Genomic DNA, 27,599 nt, shown 5'->3' with positions numbered 1-27,599 from the left:
TCCGACTTCCACTCAGGTCACGATCTTGCGGTCCGTGAGTTTGAGCCCTGCAAACTCTGGGCTCTGGGCTGATGGCTCAGAGCCTGGAGCCTGCTTCGGTTTCTGTGTCTCCCTCTCTCTCTGACCCGCCCCCGTTCATGCTCTGTCTCTCTCTGTCTCAAAAATAAATAAACGTTAAAAAAAAATCAGACCTCCTTGGGGCGCCTGGGTAGCTCAGTCAGCTGAGCGTCTGACTTCGGCTCATGACTTTGGCTCAGGTCATGACCTCGCCGTCTGTGAGTTCGAGCCACGCGTCGGGCTCTGTGCTGTCAGCTGGGAGCCTGGAACCAGCTTTGGATTCTGTGTCTCCCTCTTTCTCTGTTTCTCTCCTGCTCACCCTCTGTCTCTCTCTCAAAAATAAATAAACATTAAAAAAATAAAATAAAGTCAGACTTCCTTATGATGCTCCACGACAGTTGTCCACAGTGATACCCAAGCAGTGGTTTGAAAAATGAGCTCAGATAAAGCCTGGGGAGTGGCATTGCGGGTGACAGGCACTGCTGGGAGGGAGGCACCAGGCACCAGCAATGAAGAAGGCACAGTGTTTCCGCAGTGTGACGGAGGGAGTAGAGGAAGGGGGAGGAGGATGGATGGGTCAGTAGGGCCACAGCCTGGACAGCCTGCCGGGGATGCTGACGACCAGAGAAACTGGTGACCTGCCCCCAGTCATACAGTAAAGTCATGTGGGTCTGGATCCCAATTCTGGGTCCCCTGGCCCCCAGCACAGAGCAGTGTCATAACCAGGACCTTGAACTTCAAGTTCAAACGCCAGCCTCCTGCCCCGTGTCAGCATTCTCCTTTCAAAATAAGACGGGTGGGGCAGTGATCATGGCGTGTACCCCACGGGACTGTTTTACAGATTCAGTGAACGAGTTAACATAAAACATTTAGCACACAGTAGGTGCTCAATAAATGCAGCTCTTACAACTTTGGGGGTCAAGGGGGTCGGAGACGGTGGGTAGGGTGAGCACACTCAAGCTGATAAATTCAAACCTGTGCGTTTTCTGATCTCGCCACGATGTCTCTTCAGATTTTCCAGGTGTTTCCGAGTTGAGAGGAGGTGAGCAGTGGACTTTGAAGTAGGAAATGCAACCTCACGCTCACAAGAATCCGCCTGCCCTGCAGGAAGGAGGCTGTGCTTGATTATTTAATTGAGGTCAGGCAGGCTACACCGGGCTGAGACTCCCCTCCAGACTCCTGGGGAAATCTGTGCTTCTAAGCCCCTCTCTCCAAGGCTCCTTAACGGACTTTGATTGTCTCCGGACTGGAATGAGGATTTTTCCTGCATAAAATGGAGACGTGACTTGGAGGGCATACCCTGTGCCCAAGGGGAATGCTCCTTCAGTGACAGGAATCCCCTCGGGAATGGCAGGAGGGGTGAGGCGGTGCAGGGATGATTGAGTGACAAGGTGAGGACACGAATGGGTCAGTTAGTGAGTGAGTCAGCAATGCTGGTGAACTCCTGCTTTGCTGGACTTTTGCTCCAGACCCAGTTCTCCCACCGTGACCTGACTAGGTTTGAACATCCCCAAAAGTGGAGCCTGACTTGCAGGGGCTTGGGCACAGAGCAGGACGAGGTCTTGTTGCTGGTGAGGTGCTGTGCGCCCCGGGCTCGCCTTGCTGGGATTCTGGAGGAACCACAGAACACAGAGTGACACCTCCGTGTACACCCGAGGAAGGATGTGGGATGTGGCTGGCGCCCCTCACTGCCTGGGCCCGTCAGGTGGGCCCGGAGAGCGCGGTGTAAGGCTGTCTGAGCCCCTGTGTTAGCATTTCTGCTCTTTTCCTCTTATCTCTGTTCCGGGTCACTGGGCTCCCTCTCAACTCAGCAGCCTGATCGTGGGATCATTCCATCATGGACATTCCCACCCCGCTCCCTGGCTTGAAACAGTTCAATGGACTCCCTTTTCTCTTGGGATAAAGACAAAATGTCTTCAAAGGACTTCATGGCCCTTTGTGATCTGGCCCCTGCCTACCTCTCAGCCTCAGGCTATGCCCAGCTTCCTCTTTGCTCCCTCAACTCCAACTATACTGGCCTTTTTCCAAATTCTTGCCCTCGCCAATACACACATCCTGCCTCAGGACCTTTGCACATGTGTCTCCCTTTGTGCCAAATGCTCTTTGGGTCAGTTAACTCCACTGTACCCTAGAGGTCTCAGTTCAAGCGCCGTTTCCTCAAGGAAACCCCAAACGGGGTCTCTTTGCTTTGATACCTGCTCTGATGGTTCCCGTACTTCTCCGTTCTGAGCCTGGTAATGGTTGGTATTTTACATTCATTCGTGTCCTCCTTTGATTAACTGGTGTCACCCACTGAGCCATGAGCTCCACAAAGGCAGGGAGGGTGTTTATTTCTGCTTACTCCTGTCTCTCCAGTACATGTCCTGTGCCTGGCATACAGTAGGCAGTCAATATCTGTTGATATATGCACTGTACTTATTCCTCCAGCTTTTGGATCTTGCCTGTTTGCCTGCAGGGCTCAGATTTGGCTGTGCTGGTCTTTCTTAGAAGCAGCCTTTTTTTTTTTAATTAAATGTTTTCTTTTTTTATGGAGAGAGCATGTGTGTGCATGGTGGGTGGGGAGGGGCACAGGTTGGGGAGAGAGAGAATCCCAAGCAGGCCCCATGCTCTGTGCAGAGCCCGACGTGGGGCTCGATCCCAGAACCCTGGGATCAAGAGTCAGACACTCAAGTGACTGAGCCACCCAGGCGCCCCGACAACACGTGCTATTCTTAAGCTCTCCTAAGAGTCTGCGTGCCGGGGCTTGCCATCACTCGGTGGCTGTGTGACACTGGGCAGGGGACCAGCCCCTTCCCACGTGGGTTCCCTCATCTGTAAGACAGGTGGGACTCCACTCTAAGGCTGTTTATATTGGAGCAGCTGGAACATCGCCTGCACCACCTCTCTGCTGCCACTTCCTGCCCCTTGCTTCGTCTGGTTCCCAGGACCTCAGCCGGAGAGAGGAGCGCAGGGGGCTGGGAGGGCTGGGGGAGCATGCTGGAGGATCTCGGGGGGCTGCCTTTTCACCCCTTCTCCTGGGCTATCGATTGCTGTAACAGCTGCACTTTTGGCTTCTTAAAAAAATAAAAGTCAGTACTCCATGAGGTAACACCTTTCGTAGGCTGCCTGACACAGGCCACAGGGGATGAGGTGGGGGACGGATCCCTGGGGCTGCAGGACCAGGACCTAGCCCCCCCGCTCCTTCAGCAGCAGCCGTCTCTGGAAATGAGTTGCTGATGGTTGCCTGGGACACCTCATTCCAGCTGCCCTCGGCCAGGAGCTCTTGCCAGCAATAAAGTAGCTGTGGAATGAACACTTGGAAGGAATTCATCCATTCAACAAACAGTGATTGAGTTCCTGCTCTGAAGGGAGCGGATTGGGTGTGAGACAGGTGCAGGCTTGGCTCCCGGATCGTCTCTGCTGTCCTGAGCGCCTGTGGTGCTCCTGGTGTGTGCCTGGCATACATCCGGCACCCGATGAGTGGGTGTTGAATGATGGACTGCGTTTGGTTTTGATCGGTGAAGCCTGTTACTTCTCTGAACCTCCGTCCTTCGTCTCTGAAATGGGTGTAGGAATAGCCTGTCCCCAGGGCTATTGTGCAGAGCTGGGACCCCACGGGTCCTCTCTAGGTGGTGGCTTTGACCGTGATGCGGATTTGAAATCCCTAGCAGAAAAGTACTTTTGTCTGGAATCGCACTATACCTTCACCTCCTCACTTCTGCGGCCAGGAATCCAAATGGTTTCTTCTCTTCCCTAATTAAATCTATTTGCTGCTCTCTTTCTTTTGTTACGTAATCTGAGATATTAGACTCTGGCTGTGACGGTTGAATTCTCTTCTAGTTATAAAAAAAGGGCTCGCTCTTTTTTCCATTAGCTCTGACGGAAATTAGCTGCCTACCTCTCCTAGCTCCGGGGGTAAAGCCTAGGCATCTAGTGCCAATGCTGAATACAGGCATTGGAAGGGAGTGGGCAAATGTCCCCCAGCTGGTGGAGATCAAGAATTGGGTCGTCCTGAGACTGAATCTGGTAATGAGCTGTGTGATCCGGGGCAGGCCACCTCACCATTCTGGTGTCAGTGTCCTCATCTGTAAAATGGGCCTCAGGATCCCCACTATGTGGCGTTAGGGTGTGGTTCCGGGCTGTGCTAAGATTATGGACGTTGAGGATGGATGCTGTCAGTAGGCCCCCTCTCCGGGCCTTTCCGATGGGACCAGCCTCCCAAAAGAGGAGCCAGACACATCTGGCTTCAAGGGCACATCTGAGAGATGGCTACACAACAGGGCTCCCAACAGGACAGAAGGGAGACAGGGTGTGGCTGTGAAGCTGAGTGGTGGGAGAGAGAGGTCTGACCATCCCGCCCCCCGCATGTTAACTGCGAGGCCACAGGGATGTGGCTCCCTTTCTCCCCTCATCACGTCTTCATCCACACTGCTATGGGGGATTCCCTGGCCCCACGCTCCAGATCTTGAAAGAGAGGCAGGGCCGGAAGGGGATCTCAAGAGACACCAGGTGGAGCCCAGAGGAGTTTTGACGTCTCAGCTCCACGGCCCCTCACCTCCAACACCATGTCCTGTGGTCTGTGCAGAAGGAAGCTGATGGCTGGCTCTCGTGAGATCCCTGCATGGCCTCCTGAGTGAGTGCAGCCTACGAGTCCCCTCCGTCGGCCCAGTCCCCAGAGTAGCCGGAGGGCAGAGGTGGGCAGGAATGGGCAGTGGGGACTGGGCAGAGGAGGAAACCTATCTTTCCAAAGTCTTTCCTCTGCCACTTGACAGGGCTGCGCGTTGGGGAGAGGCCGATGTCTTTAGAGGGGCTGTTGGTAGCCTCCCCTGGGCTCGAGCCCGAAGGAGCCTGCTTGCTCGAGGTCTCTGCTCTGTCTGCGGCTTACCTGGTGGGGGCTGGTGCCTTCTCTTGGGTTCAGAAGATGGGGTGTGCGCGTGTGCATGCATGTGAGTGTGCACCCATGTGTGAGTGTGCGTGTGTGTGTGTGTGCACATGTAAAGGAGGGAGAGAATGGTCCACAGAGAGGGAGTCCACAGCATTAAGAGGGAAGGAAAGGAGGAGGAGAAAGACAGCAGAGGAGGGAGTTGAAGGAAAGGGAGAGCGCAAACGGAGAAAGAACATCTCTTTCTTGGCTCCGTTCTTTCCCTGCATCTTGCAGGGGGAGGGGACCGCACAGCGGGGTGGGGGCGGCTGGCTCTGGACCGTCCGTGGGCCACACGTCTGCTCTTTCACCTTCCGCTGGAGGGGGTGCCGATGGGGGACTTGGTCACTGCTATTCTGTTCAGGAAGCAGGACGCTGCTGGCTCACACGGAAAGAACCTTCCAGCCCACTGGGCCCAAAGCCCCCGGCCGGGCAGCCCACCAGCCCTGGTGATGACGCTGGCCAGGGAAGGGGAGCAGCCTCCTGCGTTGGTTCTCGGGGTGCAGAGCCAGGGGGAAGGGAGGCAGGGCTGAGTGGTAGGTTCGATTCTCATTAGCTGCTCTGTCCCTGCCCAGCCATCCTTTCCTGCGTCCACTTGGGAGAGGAAATGAGAATCTAATGATGTCGGAGTCTTGGTGGGGGAGGTGAACTTCCCGCAGCCTGTGCACGGGCTCGCAGGAGGCTGTGCAGCCGCAGGCATGGCCGTTAACCAGCCTGGCAGCACCCAGGCCAGCTGCCGCAGAAGTAATGCAGCTACATTTGTTTCTAGCAGGGGTCGAGGGGCAGGAGGCAGCCCGGGGCTGCGGGAAGAGCTGTGGTCAGGCCGAGCTGGAGTCGTATCCCAGCCGTACCGCTTTGCAGCTTTGCACGCCCCGCGACTGCCCTGAGTCCCGGCTGCCTCATTTGTAACGTGGAGCTGATCATACTCAAAGTGCATTTGCTGACGTTTATGGGGTACTTACTATTTCAGATGCGTTAGGGCATTAATTCTAATTTATCTTCCTAACAAGACTGTCTGGGTTTCTATTTCTGCAGAGCTTCGTGGCAGGATCATTGTCTCTCCCACTTCTGGGGGCCGGCTGGGCTCAGCCGGGCGCTTCTGCCCTGGGGTCTGCCATGCAGGTGTGGGTCAGGTGCAGCTGCCGGAATCAGTTCTGTCCCCGTGGGGCGGGCTCAGCTGGGCTGGATGTCCCCGGTGAGTCTTCACACACAGGCACCCTAGTGTTCCTGGTCTCTCTCTCCATGGGCTCCCAGCCTCCAGGACCTTCCCCTGTGACCCTGTCACAGCTCGGGAATGTGTAGTTGCTCCTATGACAAATTACCACACATTTGGCAGCTTGGATAAGACCCATTTATAAGGCTGCAGGGGTGCCTGAGTGGCTCAGTCAGCTAGGTGTCTGACTTTGGTTCAAGTTGGAGCCCTGCATGGGGCTCTGTGCTGACAGCTCAGAGCCTGGAGCCTGCTTTGGATTCTGTCTCCCTCTCTTTCTCTCTGCCCTTCCCTGGCTCATGCTCTGTTTCTCTCTCTCCTTAAAAATAAATAGACATTAAAAAAAATGATAAGGGGGCAGCTTTGGAGGCCAGCAGTCCAGATAAGAGTGGCTGCATGGGTCCTTTTTGTTTGGAGTCTCGTAAGGCCAAAATCAAGGTATAGACGGGTCGTTCCTTTTAGAGCCTTTGAGAGTGAATCCACTTCAAGCGCATTCAGGTTGTTACCTGAATTCAATAACGTGTCGTAGGACGGGGTCCTCGTTTCCGGCTGGGGGCTGGTCTTGGCTCCCATAGGCTGCCCGTGTTCCTCTCCATGTGGTCCCTCCAGCAAAGGCGGGCCAAGTGCCTTATGTGCTCCAAATCTCCCTGACTTCTGTGTGTCTCTGCTTCTAGCCAGAGGAAGTTTCCTGCTTTCAGGGCTCATGCGATAGACTGGGCCAGCCCGGATGATCAGGACAGTCTCCTGAACTTGAGGTCCATAACCTTAACATACCTGTGTTCACAGGTTCTGGGGATTCTTCTCTGGACAACTTTGGGGACCGTTCTGTCCCCCAGAAAGAGGGGGATAGGTGTGTGACCCAAAGCGAGGCAGATATAGCTGTTCCTTCAGAGAGGGACAGTCTGGGGGATAAGACAGCCCACGGAGGGGCACCTGGGTGGCTCGGTCAGTTGAGCGTCCGACTTTGTCTCAGGTCATGATCTCACGGTTTATGGGTTTGAGCCCTGCATCGGGCTGTGTGCTGACAGCTCAGAGCTGTCTGGACTGTAAGCTTTTCTGGACTGTAAGCTTCAGGAGCATGGCCTGTGTCCTCTTTGGTCCCCTCTGTATCCTCAGGATTTGCTGAGCCTGGATCCAGAGCTGTCTCCCTCCTCTGGCCCTTGTGAGCCCCCTTCAGGGAAGCAGTCTCCCCAAGACTGAGGGGGTGCCCACAGTACCGGCATTGCTTTGGATTCAAGTCCGCCGTGTGGGCGTTCACGGCAGCCCCACTGGAGGAGGCATCCTGATTGGGTCCAAGCTGGTGACCTGTCCCTCCCTCTAGTCCTGGGAGACTGGCATAGTTGTTGGAGGCTCAGGAGATCCCTTGATGCTCCTGAGACTGACGTACCAGGGACTGTGTCTGCTTAGTGGCTGACCACAATGACACCAGCTGGAACCAAATGCATATTACCCCATTGATAGATTGCATTTGCAAGATCCACTTCTCCTGTGGTCTGTTTGGTACCGTGGCACTTCGGGGGCTTGAGGCACTGTTAGCTAAGTTTTGCAGACTGGCCTTGGCCAAATCACAGCAAAACAGAGTTACTTTGGAAGCGGAGAATCGGGTTCAAATGTTGGCTCTTTCGTTTCCCAGCTCTGTGGCCTTGGACGGGTGACTTCACGGCTCTGAGCCTCACCTTGCCCATCTGTAAAATGGGACCAATAACAGGAGGAGGAACGGGGAGTGAGGTCAAGATAGTTATTCTCTGTGTTTCCCCCTTGCAGGGTCAATCGGGGTCCATCGCATCTCTGGACTGAGGGTCACAGCCCCCGTCCAGACAGCCCTCTGCTTTCTTCTCTTTCCCTATCCCTCTCTCTAGATTCTGGTAAAGGCTTCCTCCTCCTCGCCCCAGGATTATCTTCCAACAGACCAATTTCATCTTTCTCATCTTTCTCATCCTTGTGCCCTCCGTGCTGCTTAAGCTCCGGTTCCCTCCTACCTCCCTGACCCTCCTGGGGCTTCTCAGCATCTTTTTCTGCAGGGCCTGCGTTCTTGCCACTATGAGATAACCCTTCCTCTCAACCTACTTACTGAGGAATCAGCTGATAACAGATTCAAGCAGGGGTTCTCTCTCTGGGGTCCAAGCATCATGTAGGATTTTGCATCTGTCCACATTTTTCTAACAAGAGGGTCCCTAGCCTCCTCCACCTCACCCCCCCCCCCCACCATCCTCAAATCATAAAAAGGTGAGGAAGCACTGGATATTAGGTATCTGTCACTTCTCCCAGGGTCCTTTGATTTTACAGATGGCTTTTGAATGGCCAAAAGAATGAATCTCTAATGGTGGAATTATGCATTCTTTAGTGGTTGGGAGCTCACAGATAGCAAGGCGTGGGGCGGCCGGTAGCCTCCTCAGGTGGTCCTACCCAGACCAGGCTTGCCCGACAGTCGCACTAATGCAGTCTAATGTACAGCTGCCAACTTTATTATCCCAAAGTGGGAAAGCAAAGTCTGAGAGATTCCGGTGGGATTCTAAAGAGACCAGGTTTGCTGTTCTCTAAAACTTTTCCAGGGGCGCCTGGGTGGCTCAGTCGGTTAGGTGTCCGACTTTGGTTCAAGTTGGAGCCCTGCATGGGGCTCTGTGCTGACAGCTCAGAGCCTGGAGCCTGCTTTGGAGTCCGTGTCTCCCTTGCTCTCTGCCCCTCCCCCGCTCATGATCTGTCTCTCTCTGTCTCAAAAATAAATAAACATTAAAAAATTTTTTTTTAATAAAAAAATTTTAAAAACTTTAAAAATAAAACTGCTCCAGAGCAAAGGAGAGAGACAATACTCATAAAAACCAACACGCTAAATAAATTAAATGGACCAGACAACAGAGAACAAAATAAATCTCGCAACCAGGGAGTTTGGCTTGCTGATATGGGCTGGTGAATATTTAAGTGGGGGAGAAAGGGAGAGAAGAAAGGAAAAGGGAAGTTGCTCCCTCTTTTGCTGGGGCGATTGGATGGCTATCTTTAAGGATTGGGAAGCAGAGCTCACACGCCCTGGTTTCTTAGCGACATCAGGCGGCATCAGGTGGTCTGACATGAGTAAGAGGGTAGGTCTTTTGGGGATGGAATCCTTCCTTCTTTTCCTTTCTCCCCGCCCCCCCTTTTTTTTTGTTCCCCTCCTCCCGCACTGTCTGTCTGTTTCTGTTTTTGTCTGTGGCAGCAAGCCCTGACAAAATGCTAGCTCTCAGATTTGCACCTTGCCAGCTACCCGACCTTGGGCAGGTGACATAACCTCCTTGAGATTTAGTTTCTTTTGTTGGTGGAGGGGCTGTGGGGCTTGCATAAAATGATGCATCTTTTTTTTTTTTGACATTTATTATTGAAAGACAGAGAGAGACAGACCATTAGCAGGGCAGGGGCAGAGAAAGAGGGAGACACAGAATCTGAGGCAGGCTCCAGGCTCTGAGCTATCAGCACAGAGCCCGACACAGGGCTCGAACCCACAAACCGAGAGATCATGACCTGAGCCAAAGTCAGATGGACTTGGCTTAATAGACTGAGCCACCCAGGTGCCCCATAAAATGATACATCTAAAGCCATGAGATACTGTCTTGTCACCACAGTCCATTAATAAATGTTAGCTCTCCTTTCTCCTCCTAACAAAATTAGCCAGCCCCTAATGCATCTAATTAATAAATGTGCATTTGAAAGATAGTGACACAATGAGCAATGAACTGTATGTGTCTCTTGTTAAAAGGAGGGTACCTGGACACAAAGGGGTTGAAGTTGCCTGTTTATAAACGTTGTATGGGGAGGTGGTGATTCTGGTTTTAAGGTGTAGAGTAGAGAGGGCAGTTTTTGAAATGCAAATGTGCCTTGTGTTGCCATGACAAAGATGCTGGGAGGAAACAGAAAATCACAGAACTCCAGAGGCAGAACAGGTTTTCAAACAAAATACCTCTATTTTCTCAGCCCAGATTGGGACAGAGGGTCAGAAGGGTGCAGGCGTTCTCATGGGGACAGCAGGACAGAACCATATTGTCTAGAGTTTGAGATGCTTTCCTCTAAGCCTTTTAAGAGGTCTGAACCCAAAATGCCTTTTGTGTGTCTTTAATGTTGATTTTAAGTCCAGAAAAGCTGTCATATACCTACTGTGCATCTTACAGGCAATGGTATCTTAAAAATCAAGCAAATATGAGTTTGAAATCAAAGCTGCCTGAATCAAAGATTGGTGCAGAGTTCTCTTTTGTGCTAGAAAGAGGTAGACCAGTTGTCTGCTAAGAGTCCGCCTGGCACTGGATGGCTGAAGGTGTTGGCGCTCTCCTAGCCCTTAGCATCTATTTCTACCTGCTTCCCTCTTCCTGCGTTGGTATCCTGGGGGCCCTCTGGGCTAACAGCATGATCTGCCTGTGCATGGGGAAGGCTGCCAGTGTTCACACTCCTGGCTGCTTCCTTCCGCCCATGAGGGCTGGGAGAGGGGGAGAAATACTGCAGGTGCCTTGCCCTTTTGATGGGAAACTGAGGTACGTTCTGCACTCTCTTGCTAGGGTTGCCCAGTGGTACTGAGCTCTATTTTACATACAGGGCATCTTTCTGGGTAATGCGTGCTTGGTTGTCTGCCTCTCTTTCCCTGTCTCGCGTTCCTGTTGATGCGCCTGCAATCCCTCCCAAAGAAACTGCTTTCACTAGTGGGAGAAATAAGTCCACCGACCCAATCAAAGGAGGGACGCGGAGACTCAGAGCACAGTGAAGTGAGGCTTTAATCAAGTTCTTGCAAGAGCAGGTGTCTGATGGCCACTCACACTTGGGGCAGTTACAGCAGACAATTTATCTCCTAGCATTCAGGTCCCTTCCCTGGTTCCTCATTGGCTGAGCACTACAGAAGTCACAGCCTTACCCAGAAGTCCCCTGTGCCCATGTAAGGCAAAACGTAGTCTCATTGGCATAAATGTACATTCCTTGAAGTGATAGAGACTACAGTTCTTTGCCTCATGCTCATTGCAAAGCCCGTGAAAATAAGCTCTCGACAAGGAAAGGGGAAGAACCAGGAAATGGAGTGTCTAAGGGTTTGGGATTCCATTTTGGGGGGTGGAGAGGTTTGTACATTTTCCAATAGGTTGTAAATCTATTGTTAACTAGACAGCACAGCTTGTATTTGATATTTCTGAAAATGGATCATCTCCCTTCTCACAACTAGATCACGTGTTAGTTAGTTGGTTAGTTGTATGTGAAAGGACCTTGTACATTGAAGAAGTGCCTGCAGCACGAGTCTCGTAATTGAGAGGCACCGTGACTTGGGGGAAGGACATAGACTTTAGGGTCAAACACAGCTTTATTCTGTCTCTCATTGGCTGTATCTCATCTGCATTCACTCGGTCAAGTAACTTAACCACTTTGAGATCCATTTCCTCATCTGCTGCATAGACATGCTCATCAGGGTACTAAGGATGTATTAGTTAGCGTACGAAGCTGTAACAAAGAAGCCCCCAAATGCAGCAATTTTAAGTAGATAGAAGTCTGTTTTCTCTCTCACACAAGGGTCAAGGTGCATGCTTCAAGGCTGACATCTCCATGAAGTCTTTCAGGGATCCAGGTTCCTCTTACTTTGTTGTTCTGCTAATAGTGGCATGGCCAAGTGGAAGGGGGACTAGCAACTCCTTTTAAGGAGGTGACGTCGAAACTCATCACCTCTGTTTATTTCCCACTGGCGAGGGTTAGTCACATGGTCTCACCCAGTTGCCAGGGAGGTTGGGAGATCTCATTTCTATCTGAGCTCCAAAGCTATGTGTCTTGCCAAAATTTGGAGAAGAAGGAGGGATCGCAGGAAGCAGGTAGCAGTTTCTGCAGTAGGGGTGATTTCTACCTCATTGGGTTGTTGTGAGCTTCAGCGAGATCTTGTCTCCAAGAGCTGTCACGTGATAGAGCCTTAATGATTTAGTTATTATTTATCTTTATTGTTACGGTGGCAGACAGGAGGTTCTGGATCCTGAGGATGAGCCGAGAAGGGGGCATCTGTGCTAAAGCTGGGATCCTTTCAGGGACCCCTTGGCGAAGCCAGATGTTTTCACTTCCCTGTGCTGCTCTTGTGAGTTCTGTGAGCATCCCAGCCCTCGTCCCTGGGAGCCCACCTTCGTGAGTGAATCTATCCACGATTGGGCAGGGTGGTGGAGTAAGCTGGCAGAATTCAGTGTTGGCTGGGATGACCATGCCAAAGACATTAAATCCCGGCTCACCTGTCTAGCCCACCACGTCAGTGAGATCCCACTGAGGGGTGTTCGTCCGTGGGCTGGCTAAGTGAGGGAGAGAGGATGGGGATATGGTGAATAAACAAGGAGCCCGGGTATGAACTCTGACTCCTACGTCTTTGATTTGAACCTGCTGGGTGGCGTTAAGCAAACCTTTGTGTCTCTCTCGCCCTCACTTTCCACGTCTGACTCTGGTCTTTTAGGAGTCTAAGGCAGACCAACCATTGAGTGATTATTCACTTCCCCTGGCCTGGCTTTCTCCAGGTTTATTTGGGAGGAAAAAATTCATATTTGGGGTCGGTTTCGCTTGGGACTTAGGAACGAGGTCTGCGTAGTCATTCATTCTAGTGGTGTTTATTGAGCACCTACTGTGTACCAGACTGTGCCCTTGGAGGCTCACAGTTCGAGGGATGTGGAGAAACAGACAGGCTTCCCATAGAGGCCCACTGATGTGGTTTTGGGGTGATGGGGTCCGGAGCGAGGGCCAAGAGACGTCTTTGGTGCCAAAAGGTGATTTTATTAAAGCACGGGGATCCCCAGGCAGAAGAGCTTCCATATCCTACGGAGTTGGGGGAGGTAAAGGCAAATGAGAGGCCTCCAGAAGGACTTAGATTTGCTAAAGAGGACTCCTAAGTCACCCGAGGCCTTGCTGTTGTCAAGCTTAGGTTGTTTTCCCTCTAGTAAGGCCCGAACATGGGACGGTAGGGGTTTCTGGAGAAATGTTATACTCTGTATTTGCCTCAAGTATTTGTCAATGGGCTGCAGGTTAAAAAGAAATTTAATTTTACCTGCCATTTCCTCTCTTGCCTTTGTTCCCCACATCACTATGCAGGGGAAGGAGATATTGGGGGCTCCAGGAAACTGAGTCTATATGTTTCTGGAGATTAGGCTATTAGTAAGATTGCTTTTTTCTTGTAATTTACTAAGACATTTGTAAACTGATGGTGACTCCTGCCCTGCATGGCTGTGATTGTTATCAGTTAACTGTTTGTTTTCTTATCTTTCCTTTGTTCCTGGGCAGCCTGGAGTGCCTGAGGAATGTCACACAGATCCCACCTAGTCCAGAGAGAGGGAGGGGTGGGTGTTGCCTTCAGCTCCCTTATCACCCTGAGTGTGGGAGGGTGGACTGCGGGTGTCAGGGCTGACCATGCCCAAAGACTTCAGGAGAAGCAGCAGTGGTTTGCATTAGTGACAGGAGTGGCTGATGTTTGCTGAGCCTTTACCAGGTGCGGGGCTCTGTGTATAGGGAATTATAGGCAGTAACTCACAGGTCTTTTCGTGAGCCCTGAGAGGAAGGTTGTATTATTCACAGTAGTGTGCAGACGAGAAGGCCACGGATCAGAGAAGTTAAGTAACTTGCATCAAATCACACAGCTAATAAGAGGCACAATTGCGGGTGGCAGGGTGGCACCTGGGTGACAGTTCAGAGCCTGGAGCCTGTTTCGGGTTCTGTGTCCCCCTCTCTCTCTGCTGCTCCCTGCTTGTACTCTCTCACTCTCAAAAATAAACATTAAAAAGAAATTTTAATAATGAGAAAAGGAGTCACAAATTGGGATTTGAAGCCAGGCCTCTTGTCAGCAAACTGCACTCCCATAAGGCAAATCCTGGCCCATGGTTTGTTTTTGTAAATAAAGTTTTATTGAAACATAAATCTACATTCTTTCATTTACATATTTTCACTTGTTCATTTACATGTTTTACATTCATTTACATATTTTCTGTGGCAGAGTTGGTCCTGCACAGAGAGGTTTGCTGAGTCCTGCCTTATTACATTATCATTGAATTTCTGGTTATTCAGAAACAGTCTGGTTATTGCCCCTTCTTACACCAGGTAGGGAAACCAAGGCACAGAGAGGCAACGTTGCTTATCCAGGGTCACACAGCAGAGCTCTGGCCACAGTCTGGTCTGGAAGTTTTGCTGTAACAGTCCTCCCAGCAAGGGCTGCTCCTTCTGTTTAATTTTCACGTTTCCCATAGCATGGGGAAGAGAAAAGGTACTTGTTACAGCTGCCTATGAGCAGATGTCAAAATATTTTTGGTAGCACCAGAAATGTGCATCGGGAAGGAAAACCTCAAGGACCGGAACTTTCAATATTTTTCCTTGTGGTGGCCACATATCGGGAGCTTTGGCAGCCTGCCCAAAGTGGTCCGTCCGCGGGAGGCTGTGGGGACGGGCTGGAAAAAGCTGGGAATGATAGCACCGGGCTCATGGGTGGCTGTAAGGGTTAACCAAGGAGATACATGCAAAGGGCCCAGACTGTGTCTGACAGCTAGTGGGGGTCCTCAAGGAATATTCTTAGTTCACAGCAGTATCCGATTCCCGTGGGCTGCTCTCCCTGGCTGAGTTCTGTCACCTGCAAGCTGGCTGTCCCTGCTTGTGTAGCCTCAGATCAGTAGTCAGGGTCTCCACCAGGTAAGGCTGCAGGTGGCCCCCTCTGTCACAGCTCGAGGTCCCCATTCATTATAATTGTTCCTCAACTTGCCTGCCTCGTGCCCTCAGGGCTGTAAGCTGCACCCCCCTCAACCAGTGCTCAGGCTGTGGGTCACTTAGCCCCAGGCAGCACAAGGTGATGTTAAGAGCCATTCAGAGCCTGAAGAGGATATGGGATGGAGGGGCCCACATGCCTTTCTTGTTGCTGTTAGTATTTTGTTACAATTACTTCTTTTTTTTTTTAATTAATTTCACTTCATTTTATTTTTATTAAAATTTTTTTTCAAGTTTATTTATTTATTTTGAGAGAGAGAAAGAGAGGAAGCAGGGGAGGGGCAGAGAGAATCCCAAGCAGGCTCCGCATTGTCAGCGCAGAGGCTCGAATCTACGCGAGACCGTGACCTGAGCTGAGGTCAAGAGTTGGACGCTTGATCAGCTGAGCTACCCAGGCGCCCCTACTGTTACTTGTACTTGGTGCAAAGTGTGGTTGAAAATGCGGCAAGCTTGGGAAAGATTTTTTTTACGCCCCCCCCCTCCCCGCCCTGCCCCCCCCCCCCAAGGTCAAGCACCACACCTTACATCATTATAGGAACTTTAAAGAAACAAACCGAGGTTCAATTCTGAAACTTGGTCCCCCGCAGAATGAAAGCCTTAGAGGAGATAAAAGGGTGGGCTCTTTTGAAGCAGGGTTATTGCCTTGAAAGCGATCAAATTGTGGATCCTCACAGGAGAACGGGTGGTGGGGGAGGGAGGGCGCTCACTCCCAGCCTCTTCCAGATGGTGCCACTTACCAATTCACGTGTCCTTGTTCTGCAGGCACTGAGGGCCCCCGGGCGGATGGCGGTCACACTTTCCAGTGCTGAGGGGGAGCAAATTGTGAAAGCCCTATAACTGAGCTAGTGAGTGGACATCACTTCACACAATGCCTGGCACGCGGCTTCTGGACCGTTCGCCGTTATCCCTCCCATGGAATGAAAGCAGTTCCTGCCTGGGGTAAGTGCGTTAGGGGCCTGCAGTGCGTTGAACATCAGCCCTCCCCCTCCCCCTGCCCCCCCAAAAAAGGTTTGTCCACCCAGAACAAGTGAATGTGACCTTATTTGGAGAAAGGATCTTTGCGGGTGAAATGAAATCAAGATTTTGAGGTGAGATCATTCTGGATTACCCAGCTGTCCCCAAATCCAACGACCAGTGGATTTGAGAGGGGAGAAGATCCAGATGGAGGGGAAAGGATACCGAAGAGAACACCGTGCAGTGATGGGCAGAGATTGGAGTGGGGACATCTACCCTCAGGCCAAGGAAGGTCAAAGATCGCGGCCGCCACCAGGCGCTAAGAGAGGAACATGAGTCAGGTTCTCCCTTCCAGCCTCAGAAGGAACCAGTCCTGGCCACGCCTAGACTCAGACATGTCGCCTCCAGCTGCCCGGTTGCCTGTAACTTGTTGCAGCAGCCGCAGGAAGCCAATATGGTACCCGACTTGGATGGTGCACTTTTCTTTTCAAATCAACCTGCTTCACAGTGTCACTCATGATCACACAGGGGGTCACTTTATAAGAAAACAAAAACAAAACAACCAAGAACCATGCCCATTAATTACCCTGCCTTTATGGATGAGGCGCCTGAAGCACAGAGAGGTTGAGTAAGATGTTTGAGGTTACACAGCAGGCAAGGGGCAGAGCCAGGTTTTAACCCAGTCATCTGGCTTCAACTTCAGGCTGTTAACCACTTGAGACTGCTACCTCTCACCCCTTGGAGCTCTGAGCAGGTGGGAGGGTTCACAGGGACATCTTGAATTCCTCCTTGCTCATGCTTTTCTTTCTTTTTTTTTTTTTAATATGAAATTTATTGTCAAATTGGTTTCCATACAACACCCAGTGCTCATCCCAACAGGTGCCTTCCTCAGTACCCATCACCCGCCCTCCCCTCCCTCCCACCCCCCATCAATCCTCAGTTTGTTCTCAGTTTTTAAGAGTCTCTTAGGCTTTGGCTCTCTCCCTCTCTAACCCCCCCCCCCCTTTTTTCTCTCCCCTCCCCTATAGACTTCTGTTAAGTTTCTCAGGATCCACATAAGAGTGAAAACATATCTGTCTTTCTCTGTATGGCTTATTTCACTTAACATAACATTCTCCAGTTCCATCCACGTTGCTACAAAAGGCCATATTTCATTCTTTCTCATTGCCACGTGGTATTCCATTGTGTATATAAACCACAATTTCTTTATCCATGCGTCAGTTGATGGCCATTTAGGCTTTTTCCACAATTTGGCTATTGTTGAGAGTGCTGCTATAAACATTGGAGTACAAGTGCCCCTATGCATCAGCACTCCTGTATCCCTTGGGTGAATTCCTAGCAGTGCTACTGCTGGGTCATAGGGTAGGTCTATTTTTAATTTTTTGAGGAAACTCCACACTGCTTTCCAGAGCAGCTGCACCAGTTTGCATTCCCACCACCAGTGCAAGAGGGTTCCCGTTTCTCCACATCCCCTCCAGCATCTATAGTCTCCTGATTTGTTCATTTTGGCCACTCTGACTGGCGTGAGGTGGTATCTGAGTGTGGTTTTGATTTGTATTTCCCTGATGAGGAGCGACATTGAGCATCTTTTCATGTGCCTGTTGGCCATCCGGATGTCTTCTTTAGGGAAGTGTCTATTCATGTTTTCTGCCCATTTCTTCACTGGATTATTTGTTTTTCGGGTGTGGAGTTTGGTGAGCTCTTTATAGATTTTGGATACTAGCCCTTTGTCCGATATGTCATTTGCAAATATCTTTTCCCATTCCATTGGTTGGCTTTTAGTTTTGTTGATTGTTTCCTTTGCAGTGCAGGAGCTTTTTATCTTCATGAGGTCCCAATAGTTCATTTTTGCTTTTAATTCCCTTGCCCTTGGGGATGTGTCAAGTAAGAAATTGCTGCGGCTGAGGTCCGAGAGGTTTTTTCCTGCTTTCTCCTCTAGGGTTTTGACGGTTTCCTGTCTCACATTCAGGTCCTTTATCCATTTTGAGTTTATTTTTGTGAATGGTGTGAGAAAGTGGCCTAGTTTCAACCTTCTGCATGTTGCTGTCCAGTTCTCCCAGCAGCATTTGTTAAAGAGACTGTCTTTTTTCCATTGGATATTCTTTCCTGTTTTGTCAAAGGTGAGTTGGCCATACTTTTGTGGGTCCAATTCTGGAAGCCCTATTCTATTCCATTGGTCTATGTGTCTGTTTTTGTGCCAATACCATGCTGTCTTGATGATGACAGCTTGTAGTAGAGGCTAAAGTCTGAGATTGTGATGCCTCCCGCTTTGGTCTTTTTCTTCAAAATTACTTTGGCTATTCGGGGACTTTTGTGGTTCCATATGAATTTTAGGATTGCTTGTTCTAGCTTCGAGAAGAATGCTGGTGCAGTTTTGATTGGGATTGCATCGAATGTGTAGATAGCTTTCTTGTGGAGGATCAAGGGCTCCACCCAAGCCCAGCTCTCTTTGTTCACTCCCACCCCTCCCTGGTCTCTGTCCCATTTTCTGATACCCTCCTTCCCTGGGTGGGGGCCTTCGTCTCACACAGGAAGGTGGAGAGAAGCCTGATCACACCTCACATGTAAACCACTTCATCAGCACCTTGACCTTCACTTGCTACACCCTCTCCTCTCTTTCTCCGAATGTAGAGAAAGATTGTAGTGCATGAACTTGGGTGCTGGCCATTGGGATGGAGGGCAAGGGCTGAGGGCAGGGCAAATCTAGGATGTGCAAGGCAGACCCTGGTTCGACTGGATTGGAAGGGGCTGGGAACATCAAGAATGACTTCTCAATGCTCAGTGTGGGTGACAGGGAAGATGATGGGAGAATCTCTCAGTCTGTGGGAGCTGTCGTAACAAAATACCACAGACTGGGGCAGGGCTGGTGGATGCTCAAACAGACATTTATCTCTCTCAGTTCTGGAGGCTGGGAGTCCAAGATCAAGGGGCAGGCAGACCTGGGGTCCGGTGAGAGTCTTTTCCTATAGCTTGCAGATGGCCACCCTATTGCCATGTGTTCGTATGACTTTTCCTCTGCCCCTGTTCGACTGTCCCCAAATGGGGACACGAGCCCCATCGTGAGGGCACACCCTCATGACTCAGTCTAACTCTGAGCGCCTCCCACATACCTCACCTCGGAATACCAAATACCATCGTGGCGGTTAGGGCTTTAACACAGGAGCTCTGGGGACAGGGTTGGGGGTATGCAGACATTCAGTCTGTAACAGACAGGAACTCGGTTTGGGAAGGGAAGGGTGGGTGGGATGTAGATTCAGTTCCTTCAGCTAAAAATAGGTGTTCGGGGGTTGGATGAACCAGATCCGAGGTTGGCAAACTTTTTGTGTAAATAGATAGTAAGTTTTTCAGGCTTTGTGGCCCATGTGGTCTCTGGAACAGCCACTCAATCAGCTGCTGTGGGGCGGGGGTGGGGGGACGATCCGTCCACAAATCGATGAGGCTGTGTTCTTTTTCTTTTTTAATTTAAAAATTTTTAAATCTTTAGTTTTGAGAGTCAGAGCACGAGTTGGGGAGGGGCAGAGAGAGAGGGAGACACAGAATCCGAAGCAGGCTCCGGGCTCTGAGCTGTCAGCACAGAGCCCGACATGGGACTTGAACTCACGAGTGGTGAGATCATGACCCGAGCTAAAGTCGGACGCTTAACCTACTGAGCCACCCAGGGGCCCCTGCTGTGCTCTGATTTAATGCCGTTTACAAGAACAGGCAGCAGGGAAAACATCTCAAATGTCCAGCAGACAGACAGACACACAGATGAACAAAATGTGGTTTACCCACATGATGGGACAGTATTGAGCCATGAAAAAGAATGGGGTCCTGATGCCCGCTCTGATGTGGATGGACCCTGCGGTCTTCGTGCTAAGGGGAAACAGCCAGACGCAAAAGGGCACACAGTGCAGGGTTTCATATCAGTGGAACAGGCAATTCCATAGATAAGAAAGCAGGTCACTGGTTCCCATGGGTGGGAAGGCAGAGTGGGGAGTGAGAGCTTCACGGGCACACGTCTCCTTTTGGGCTGACGGAGATGTTTTGTAACTAGATAGAGGTGGCTGCACACCTAGTTTTGTTTTGTAACTAGATAGAGGTGGCTGCATGGGAATGTGGGGCGCCTGGGTGGCTCAGTTGCTTGAGCGTCCGACTTCGGCTCAGGTCACAATCTCACGGTTTGTGGGTTTGAGCCCCGCGTTGGGCTCTGTGCTGACAGCTTTGGATTCTGTGTCTCCCTCTCACTCTGCCCCTCCCCTGGCTCATCCTCTGTCTCTCTCTCTCTGAAAAAGAAACACTAAAAAATTATTTTAAAAAAAAGAAAAGATGAACACTACTAAATTGTAACTGTACGATGAGTAACTTTGTATTGTATGAACATCACCTCAATAAACAAAACCAGAAACAACACACAGGCAGTGGACTGGCTGGGGCTCTGGGCTGTGGTCTGCTGGCTCCTAAACTAGGTTAATCTTAAAAATTTTTTTTTCAACGTTTATTTATTTTTGGGACAGAGAGAGACAGAGCATGAACGGGGGAGGGGCAGAGAGAGAGGGAGACACAGAATCGGAAACAGGCTCCAGGCTCTGAGCCATTAGCCCAGAGCCCGATGCGGGGCTCGAACTCACGGACCACGAGATCGTGACCTGGCTGAAGTCGGACGCTTAACCGACTGCGCCACCCAGGCGCCCCATAAACTAGGTTAGTCTTTAAAGTGTCCTGCTGCTCATCTAAGATTCTTTTTTTTATACAATTTTTTAAATGTTTCTTTCTTTATTATTTAAAAAAAATATTTTTTTTGAGAGAGACAGAGACAGCATGAATGGTGGAGGGGCAGAGAGAGAGAGAGAGAGAGAGAGAGAATCCCAAGCAGGCTCCATGCTGTCAGTGCAGAGCCCGATGTGGGACTTGAACTCATGAAATTGTGAGATCATGATCTAAGCTGAAACAGAGAGTCAGACACTCAACCGACTAAGCCACCCAGGTGCTCCTGAGGTTCTTTGATTGAAGGATGGAGTGGGGACCAGGAAGGGGACATTTGAAGACATCTCCTCATTCTTTCCTCCTTTTTCCATCCCTGTGGACTCCACCTTGGGGACTGTGCTACCATGAGATTACAACACCAACCACAGACCCAACTGGCAATTTAAAATATTCTAGTGGCTACATTAAAAAGGTGAAAAAAAAAAAAAAAAACCCGGGTGAGATCAATTTTTTTCTGTTACTGGTATTTATTCATTTTGTTTTTTTAGCCCCCAAATAAGGCATATGAACACATTTTGTTAACTTTACATTTTTTATTCCAGCCAAAATCTGATGGCCTTGATTTTTCTTTTCTTTAAAAAAATTTTTTTTAATGTGTATTTATTTTTGAGAGAGACAGAGACAGATTGTGAGCAGGGGAGGGGCCGAGAGAGACAGAGACACAGAATCTGAGGCAGGCTCCAGGCTCTGAGCTGTCAGCACAGAGCCCAATGTGCGGCTCGAACCCACGAACCACGAGATCATGACCTGAGCCGAAGTCGTACACTCAACCGACTGAGCCACCCGGATGCCCCTCTTTTTTTCCAATTATTATTATTTATTATTTGATTTTTATTTAATTTATTTTTTATTTAAAAAAATTTTTTTAACGTTTATTTTTGAGACAGAGAGAGACAGAGCATGAACGGGGGAGGGGCAGAGAGAGAGGGAGACACAGAATTGGAAGCAGGCTCCAGGCTCTGAGCCATCAGCCCAGAGCCCGACGCGGGGCTTGAACTCACGGACCGTGAGATCGTGACCTGAGCTGAAGTCGGACACTCAACCGACTGAGCCACCCAGGCGCCCCTTAATTTATTTTTTAAATTTACATCCAAGTTAGTTAGAATATAGTGAAACAATGATTTCAGGGGTAGATTCCTTAATGCCCCTTACCCATTTAGCCCATCCCCCCCACAACCCCTCCAGTAACCCTCTGTTTATCCTCCATATTTAAGAGTCTCTTCTGTTTTGTCCCCCTCCCTGTTTTTATATTATTTTTGCTTCACTTCCCTTGTGTTCATCTGTTTTGTATCTTAAAGTCCTCCATATGAGTGAAGTCTTATGATATTTGTCTTTCTCTGACAAATTTCACTTAGCATAATACCCTCTAGTTCCAGCCACATTGTTGCGAATGGCAAAATTTCAATCTTTTTGATTGCAATACTCCATCGTATATATATACCACATCTTCTTTATCCATTCATCCATCGATGGACATTCGGGCTCTTCCCATATTTTGGGTATTGTTGAAAGTGCTGCTATAAACATTGGGGTGCATGTGCCCCTTCGAAACAGCACACCTGTATCCCTTGAATAAATGCCTAGTAGTGCCATTGCTGGGTTGTAGGGTAGTTCCATTTTTAATTTTTTGAGGAAACTCCATACTGTTTTCCAGAGTGGCTACACCAGTTTGCATCCCACCAGCATTGCGAAAGAGAGCCTCTTTCTCTGCATCCTTGCCAACAACTGTTGTGCCCTGAGTTGTTAATGTGAGCCATTCTGACAGGTGTAAGGTGATCTCATTGTGGTTTTTGATTTGTATTTCCCTGATGATGAATGACGTTGAGCATTTTTTCATGGGTTGGTTGGCCATCTGGATGTCTTCTTTGGAGAAGTGTCTATTCATGTCTTTTGCCCATTTCTTCACTGGATTATTTGTTTTTTGGGTGTTGGATTTGAGAAGTTCTTTATTGGATGCTAACCCTTTATGTGATATGTCATTTGCAAATATCTTCTCCCATTCCATTGGTTGCCTTTTAGTTTTCAGGCGCCCCTCTTTTTATTTGAATAACTCCCTAAAATTTTCACTGAGGTCGTCCTTATATAGAAAATAAAACACATAGAAAAACAAAAATTGAGGAGTGTGTCAGTGTTTCAGTACTTTGAGTACATTGTATGTAACCCCACACTCACTCTTACGTTGAGGAAACAGTTAAATCTTACTCTTCTTTGTATACGTGAGGCTTTGCTAAGGTGAGATAAATTAAAAAAAATTTTTTTAATGTTTTATTTATTTTTGAGACAGAGAGAGACAGAGCATAAGCCGGGGAGGGGCAGAGAGAGAGCGAGACACAGAATCCAAAGCAGGCTCCAGGCTCTGAGCTGTCAGCACAGAGCCCGACACGGGGCTCAAGCTCACAAACCACGAGATCCTGACCTGAGCCAAAGTCGGACACTTAATCGACTGAGCCACCCAGTCGAGCCACCCAGTTAAATATATTTATTTATGTTAAATAAATATATTTAATATATTTAAATATATTTAAATTTTTAAATATATTTTGCTTAATACAATATATGAAAATTGTCATTTTTTACAGGAAACCAGTGTAAAAGTTATTAATTTTGCATCCTTTTTGGGTATGAAATCTTTGATGTCTGTTGCATATTTTACCTCTACAATTCAAACAAGCCCCGTTTCAAGTGCGTGAAAGCCTCACGGGGCTTGGGGCTACCGTAATGGACCACAGACAGGCTTAATGTTCTAGAGCCTTCTCTAATATGGTCACTCATCCAGATCACACCCACTGCATGATCGGGGAGTCTTTGCTTGAATGTATCCAGTGACACTCTCTGCCGTAAAAGGCAGTGGACCCGATGGTTGGAAAAAGTTGATTAAGAACATGCTCCCTTATGTAGAGTGGACCTTGTTTCTCTCTGTGGTCCTCGTCCTGTCTCCCGGGCTGAACAAGTGTGCATCGTTCTCTTCTTGGAAGTCTCTCGGGCGCTTCAGTGTGGGGATTTGCAGTCATTCCTCCCTGCCAGCATCAGTGGCTCAGCTCAGCAAACATTTATCCAGCTCCTGCCGTGCTGGGCTCACTGCCTGGAAGGTTACAACAGACAAAGATGTGCGGCGGCAACTTTCTCCTCTAAGACCACAAGGAGCATCCCTGTGTCTTAAGAGTTTCGGAGAATCATCGTGCAGAGCTGAGCCCGTGACATGCCTGAGGAGGTGGCCTCTCGGCAGTTCCAGGGGATCGTCTCCGTGGCTCTCGTTGGTTTCCTCCTCCTTGGGGGACAAATCTGGGGTCAAATCTCCCTTGAATTGGGGAGATTGCTCAGAGGATAAAGATACTGATGTAATTAGTTTCAGGGACAAGAAGGAGGTAGGTCTTTTCTTTTTTTTTAATTTTTTTTTTCAATGTTTATTTATTTTTGGGACAGAGAGAGACAGAGCATGAACGGGGGAGGGGCAGAGAGAGAGGGAGACACAGAATCGGAAACAGGCTCCAGGCTCTGAGCCATCAGCCCAGAGCCTGACGCGGGGCTCGAACTCCCGGACCGTGAGATCGTGACCTGGCTGAAGTCGGACGCTTAACCGACTGCGCCACCCAGGCGCCCCGGTCTTTTCAACTATGACCACACTAACGTCAGGGACAACAAGACGTTCATCATGCCCTCATGTTCTCTTCAGAGTCTCCCAACGTCCTTTGGGATAGGTGTTCGTTTCTACTTTGTAAGGACCACAGAATTGCAGCCGAGAGAGGAGAGGTGGCTTGCCCAAGGTCACACCTGCACAGGGCGGGGGCCGGGAGCTGAATATTCACCTGTCTGAATCCTAAACCCGTATTTGCCTCCCATAGGTCTCCAAGTCACCCACAAGAGAGATTAAATTCTGCATTTCTGCCTGGCCTGGGGCCCCCCCACCACCTCCTACCACTGAGGAATTTTCTCATCTGTAAAAGGGACGTGAAAAGAAAGGAAGGAAGAAAGAAAGAGACTTGCATGGAAGTTCACTTCCGGGACAAAGCGAGGTGGTGGTGTGAAGGATGCTGGGTAAGCGGCGAACCCCACCGGGGCTGATGTGGGTGTCACTGATGATTGTTGCTGGGCTACGTTCCATGAGACCACTAACGTCAGATCATATGCCATCTCCAAACATGGTAATTTTGATATGCTTCAGCCTTACTTCTTGCTGAGGTTTTTCCCAGCTCGCCATCCATGTGGCACAATATGTTAATCAAGTTTTCCAAACAGACGCTAGAATACGTTGTCGAACGTAAGGACTGATCTTTGCGTAGTGTGTTAAGAAAAACAAGACAAAAGAAACCACCCCAAACGGGAAGACTGGTGTTTGTCAAAGTGTAGAGTGTGTGGGCACCCATTCTGTGGGCGCCACAGATCATTCCGGGGGGTCATCGGACCCGACGTTAAATAACTGCACATCTTGTGGTGGAAAACTAATCTGTCTCCAGTTCTCTCCCGTTCCCCTGCGGGCTCCCAGGCGAGAGTCTCAGCGTGGTGTCCTCGGTCTTTGACTCTTGCCGACCTCCCGTTTCAACCAGAAGGAGCAGGCCTCAGGCTTATCTCATTTTTATCGCTGATTATGGAAAGTCATGCCAGCTCTCTGTTGGTGGGGTTAGAAGATCTTATTGGAAAAGTTATTTATTTCGGTAAGCAAAGCAGTGTGGTTTAAATGAAAGTTTTAAGTCAGTAATTGTAGATATTGCCCCGAATGGTGAGGGTGATACGAACCTTGTGATGTTGGGAGACACGGTCCCAACTGAAGGTGTGCGTGTGAGTTGTGTGTGGGAATCACGCAGCCGGTAAGTTTGCTTTTCTAACCATAGAGGGAGTCCCTGTGATGCAGCTGTTTATGAACCAAGGTAAATCATTTTGAACAGCAAACAGCAGTGCACAATTAAAATCCCTCAGCAATTAAAGGGCAACTCTGTCACCTGTTATGAAACACCCACAGGAATTAATAAAGCAGCAAGGAGGTTATTTTAGAAAGGCGTCAAAACTATACCAACAGCCCCAAACCTAAGCGAATTTTCTCTCCTCTTTGGGGAGGTGGTGGCCAGCCAGATGACCTTCACTCGATTTTATCAAGTTTTGTTTATTTTTGAGAGAGAGAACATGAGTTGGGGAGAGGCAGAGAGAGAGGGAGACACAGAATCCGAAGCAGGCTCCAGGCTCTGAGCTGTCAGCACAGAGCCCGATGTGGGGCTCAAACTCACTTGCCGTGAGATCATGACCTGAGCAGAAGTTGTACACTTCACCAACTGAGCCTCCCAGACGCCCCAACCTTCACTTGATTTTATACTAAGCTAGTGAGGCTAGCCTTGTCTTTGGCAGCCACATCTAATGAAGACAGTGTGCGGAGAAGAGATAGGTGTCTCGAATCCATTCTTAACTGGAGAATCGGAATTAAATTGGCCATGCATAGGATGCTTGCTGAAATCTCATAATTGCAGGCAGAAGGGTGGGAAAGGCACTGAGAAATCGATACCGTAAAGCCTTCTTCAAGAGCTGTGCCCCTTTCAAAAAGAGGGGGTCCTTCCATAAGACACAAGGCAGCTAGCCTAGACTTTGACGTAGCATCGATGAATGGAGGTGAAGACAAGGCAGCCAGATCGTTCTTGGGTGCAGAGACTAATAAGACGTGACAACTAAGTAAAGTATTTGAGCCTTGATTGGATTCTGGGTTAGTTAAGTAATTAATAGAGAAGAACATTACTGGGTGTATTGGGGAGACTTTCATATGGGCTGCATCTCAGGTACTAATATCGTATGACTTAAATCTCACGGGCGTGCCAACGATGTTACCGCACGGTGGTTGCATTGGAGAATGTATTTGTTCTTAGGAAATATATGCGGAAGTGTGTGAGGATGAAATGTCATGGTGCCACCAATTATTTAGTTCAGCCAAAAAAAAAAAAAAAGAGATAAGCAATGTGGCAAAGTGTTAATGACTGGTAAATCTAGATGAATCTATGTGTTTATGAGCCTCTTATTAAAACTTTTCTGTAGGGTGGCAGATTAAAGAGATGGGGAAGGTTTTCTGACCGCACTAATGGGCTGTGGGGAGATGGGGTCAGACGCGTCACTCCATGGTTTTCCTCGCCTCTGTGGAAATGAGAACTTGGCAGGTTAAGTGTATCAGTGGAACTCCTTAAAGGTTCTGGTTGCAATGAATGGTTTCGGGTTAGCACACCTTCTGTGTGAAAAAGGCTCATAGCGAAAGAGATTCTCTTCTGGGCTTCAGAGGCATTAAGAGAGCACAGAAGCTCCCTTGGCGTCAGGATTTTCTTCTCTAGAAAAAAGATCATCTTGACCTTCTGGAACAAGATGATTCTGCTCTCCCTGCCTCCGGTGTCTCAGGCTTATGGCATCTTCTTGTACAAGGCAGTGATTCTGAGTGTGTAAGCAGGGCTGGTGAATAAACAGCACACCTTGCTTTTGTTCCTACTCCTGAATCCATGCAAGACATCACTAGTCAATTTCAACACAGTGCTCCAGCCAGTCACTACTAATCAATCATGGAGAACTAGTCCCTTGACATTCTGGACAATTTTGTTCCCCCTGAAAGTTTTCAAAGCAAAGTAAGTATAAATTCAAGTTGCTCTAAACCTGTTACCGATGGTGTCCTGGTCCTTGTGGCCACTCACCCCTCTTCACAGCCTTCTCTTGCCAACATAATAAAACAGGACATTATCTTGCCTAAAATCACGTTTTAACATTTTGTGGGATGCCAAGAAGCCGGCTTCCACGCCTGGGGACTCCACTGAGCTAACGTGTGACTCTTTTTCCGACACTGGAACTTCTCCTGGTTGATCCACTGGGACCCTTGGTGCCAACACTTAAAAAAAAAAAAAGTTCATTGAAGCATATTTTACATATTGTATAATTCGTGCATTTCAAGGGTATAATTTAGTGATTTTTTTAAAAAAAATTTTTAACGTTTATTCATCTTTGAGAGACAGAGAGAGAGCATGAGCGGGGAAGGGGCAGAGAGAGGGAGACGCAGAATCGGAAGCAGGCTCCAGGCTC

General features: G+C 49.2%; 1 long non-coding RNA gene across 1 annotated transcript; it reads left to right on the top strand.

Annotated features, from left to right (window-relative positions):
• The first annotated feature begins 15,634 nt into the window (after positions 1 to 15,634).
• LOC123382632 lies at positions 15,635 to 26,502 on the top strand. The gene is made up of 2 exons (XR_006591280.1): positions 15,635 to 15,806; positions 24,410 to 26,502. It is a non-coding gene; the product is annotated as an uncharacterized LOC123382632 (long non-coding RNA).
• The last annotated feature ends 1,097 nt before the right edge of the window (positions 26,503 to 27,599 follow it).

Source organism: Felis catus, chromosome E3, assembly GCF_018350175.1.
Source record: "Felis catus isolate Fca126 chromosome E3, F.catus_Fca126_mat1.0, whole genome shotgun sequence".
NCBI lineage: Eukaryota > Metazoa > Chordata > Mammalia > Carnivora > Felidae > Felis > Felis catus.
The sequence above is the reverse complement of the archived record's forward strand: the minus strand, read 5'-3'. Positions and strand labels throughout refer to the sequence as shown.